This window comes from Copadichromis virginalis, linkage group LG16, assembly GCF_057382275.1.
Source record: "Copadichromis virginalis isolate Kocher_CV1m ecotype Utaka linkage group LG16, C_Virginalis_male_GT1.1, whole genome shotgun sequence".
NCBI lineage: Eukaryota > Metazoa > Chordata > Actinopteri > Cichliformes > Cichlidae > Copadichromis > Copadichromis virginalis.
In genome coordinates, this window is record NC_140633.1 from 18,566,995 (window position 1) to 18,570,698 (window position 3,704).

The 3,704-nt window shown below is 39.8% G+C and overlaps 1 long non-coding RNA gene across 1 annotated transcript; it reads left to right on the forward strand.

The window, feature by feature from the left end:
- The first annotated feature begins 1,382 nt into the window (after nucleotides 1-1,382).
- LOC146690567 (uncharacterized) lies at nucleotides 1,383-2,861 on the forward strand. Its single transcript, XR_014915839.1, has 3 exons — nucleotides 1,383-1,517; nucleotides 1,781-1,870; nucleotides 2,231-2,861. It is a non-coding gene; the product is annotated as an uncharacterized LOC146690567 (long non-coding RNA).
- Nucleotides 2,862-3,704: the final 843 nt, after the last annotated feature.

Genomic DNA, 3,704 nt, shown 5'->3' on the forward strand with positions numbered 1-3,704 from the left:
TCACCCTGATTTTTATTTACTCCTATATACCACACACTGTGCATAATTATGAAGCTTGATTAAGGTTTTATCTAGTATCTACTAGACAACGCCACTCTCCTGGGTTCTCTGCATTGGCCTCCTGCACATGTTATTTTATTTTAATATTTTACTGGCCACTTAAAAGTCTCCTGGATTTGGCCCCAAGCTGCTAACAGTTATTGACCCCATATGAGCATGAGACTGTATCCCAATTCAGGGTCTGCAGCCTTAACGTATGCAGCCTTAACGGTCCACAAGGGCCACGTACTCAAAGACCGCTAAGGCCGGAAGTGCGAGGCTTGTGAAATGGGACGGTCTATCCTCCGTCGCGCTGCCCAGGTTGCCTAGCAACCAAGATACTAACAGCTGGAAACGTTTCATACAGCATTGTTTGACAGAAATGAAGGAGAACATATTTTGTTCATTTGTTTGCTTGTTTCTACATGAGCTTTGATCATTCTCTGTAAGATTAAGGTCAGCTATTGAACGGCGTATATTTTAAAGTAAAGGCTTTAAAACCAAGTTAGTACAAACATCACTAATGTCACATAACTTTGCCGACATGTGGCCAACAGTAATGTTTTAATGTTCTTCGTTATTAAACATTTGCACATAAATAAGTCACATAATATTCAGTACTTACTTAAAGTTTACTCTTCGGCGCCCCTCATCCGCTGTTTTTTTTTTTCAGCAAAATTATCCACACCCACCGCCGCGCTATGCATTCTGGGATATGTTGGGCCACGAAGTCTACACCGCCACGCCCTTAAAATTCAGGGAAATGAAGGACGCATTTGAGGGCCGCATTTCGAGCAGTCTTCGTCGCGTCGCTGTGACGTAATCGGCCTTAAAATGCGGCCTTTAAGGCTGCAGACCCTGAATTGGGATACAGCCTGAGTTGTCTTGGATCCACATTCAGAGCACTTACAGCTGTTCCAAAATCAAGAGTTAAACCTAGAGGTGACTACTTTTGCCATCAGGGCTCCTCAACTTTAAAATGATCCACCCGAGGAAATCGCTTCTTAAAGCTCATTTCAATAGACTCGCTTGTATTTGTTTATATTTGTATTCTTTTTGGTGACATCCCTTCAATGCCTGCCTACCCTTTTAGTTTTTTTGAATTTGTAATTCTATTAAATCTGTAAAATCTGTTTTGAAAGTTGCTGTATAAGTAAAGATTATTATTATTATTATATTTTATTAGATATCCTGTAAATGTTACGTCAACCCCAATTCTGTATAATCATTCTTATGTCACCACTGCACAGGTATTGCTCATCGCACATCGTCTTCATTACATGTTCAGCTTTCGTAACAGCTCAGCCAATCAGAAAGCAGTGTTTCTTGAAGCCCCGCCTCCGGCACAATATGTAGTAGGTTGTGAGCTTTTATAACCATTCGCGGACACAGGAAGCTGTGTGTACCTGTTACGGAGAAGTTTACGAAAAGTACAGATTGACACTGGACAGAAACGATGGTGTGACTGCTAATAAAAGGTAGGAGACTTTTCTGAAATCCCTGTTAAACCGTTTCGCGTCCACGCGGTGTTTACATTTTTTCCACAATAAGATCTACCTATCTATGTGACTGTATATACAGTGTATACATGTGGCTTGACTGTATATTTATATATTATATATTTTATATACACACACGTATAGATAGACAAATATGTACAACAAAACAAAACATTACACAAAGCACACTCATACTCATAGAAAATCGTGTTGTTTTGTTGTGTTGTTGTTTCATATTGCAGCTAGCATCTACGTGGTTAGAAGGATCCGGGCTTCCATCGCTGAAGGAGAGCAACAGGAGAAGCCCATCCTGACACCATGTAGTGCTATAGGTAAGATAATAACCAACTAATGGAAATAAACTGCAAGCAGGAAAAAAGTTCAAACTGTCTATGACTGTGGATGTCGCAGATCTTCGTTAAATGTTAGCTGAACTGTGCCTCTATTTATTATTTTTCATTCTAATGAGTCATTTTTGTCTTACACTTATGCAAAACATTAATTTAGTAAACAAGCAACACTTATTTTTACAGGTGAACTGCACATATAACATAGTTCTTAAGACATTACATCGTTAAGCATGAGATTAGGGTTACCGGTATTAGCGGTAAAGACAGTGTGCGTGTAGATTTATGCAGGAGCATTACACTGTAAATATCACTGACTCCCATGTGTTTCTCTTGTCATCTTAGCTGGAAAGAGAGCGGGGCAGGGGTTGAGAGAAAAAGCCTCTGCTGCATCACTGAGCCCAGGATCTGATGAAGGCGTCTTAGAAGCAGCAGGGCCGGGGACGTCATCAGAGACAGCTGTGCAGAAATGTGGCTCCTGACGTTAAAGACTACGCTGGACACTAGGACCATGGACAAGTCAATAAAAAATAAATAATCGATTATTTATTTAATTTCATTTTTGGGGGGTACTCATTCATTTTATACACTAAACAGTTTATGTGTGAAGATCTACATTGTTATTTTTCTTTTACACAAAAGCAAACATCAAACAAACAAGAAATATTATTCCAGCACTGTCCATGTTGTATGTTGTACCCAGTGGTCAAATTTTTATTACTTGAAACATTTTGACTTGCCACACCATGAAGTTAGCATAGCTAATAGAAAATATCATTATAATAACATTACCCAAAATCTGTTTAAAAAAAAGTCTGCATATGTTATCAAGTGTGAGTGGTAGGTCAACATGTTCTCTGTAAGTAAAATCTGAAGTTTATCTGCTGCAGTGTTTGAAGGCCGGCTCACCAACCTCTTTCCAGGGGCTGAGCTGGCCTGATGTTTCTGCAGTTACATCAATAAATTATAAAAATGCTCTTGTGGTCATATTTTCTTATATAAGGAATAAGAATGTACCAGTAAACATGCATTGACAATAATTGTGAAAAATGAAAATATCTATGTAAAAAATGAAATCTTCAATTATTTTATTTTAGTAATAAATGAGTGAGTGGCCGTTCTTTCACTGAGTTAGTTAAGTGAGGTTTTTTTTTCTACAGCTTTCAGAAACAATTTTGCTGTTTGATTTCTACATTTTTGAAAATATATTTATTTTTTATTTCAATTATGGCTGAAGGCTGTGGCTGAAGCAAAAACGCAGGTGGGGGAGGAGCTTGGAGAGGTTTTCGGACCGTCTCCAAGAATTTCTGGCAAAATTGTCAGGCAACTCAGGAGGGGGAGCGGTGCTCTACTTGCACTGTGTATAGTGCAGGTAGAGCACTGCTGACTTCGACTGAGGATCTTTTCAGGTTGTGGAAGAGATATTTAAAGGATCACCTTAATCCCAGTGGCGCATCTTCCGTGGAGGAAGTAGAGTCTGGGGACGAGAGGGATGACTTGTCCATCAAGTCCATTGGTATGGGCCATTCGTTCCTTTTACAACTGTTGCAAGTGCTTGGGCCACACACCCGGTAATAAGTGGGACTCTGCCAGGGCTGCCCTTTGTCACCGATTCTGTTCATAATTTTTATAGACAGAATTTCTAGGCATAGCCAAATGGTGGAAGACTTCCACTTGGGTGGTCTTACAATCTCATCTCTTCTTTTCACAGATGATGTGGTTCTGTTGAATTCATCAGGTGATGGCCTCCAGTTTGCACTGGAGTGGTTCGCAGCAAAGTGTGAAGCGGCAGGAATGAGAATCAGCCCCTCCAATTTTC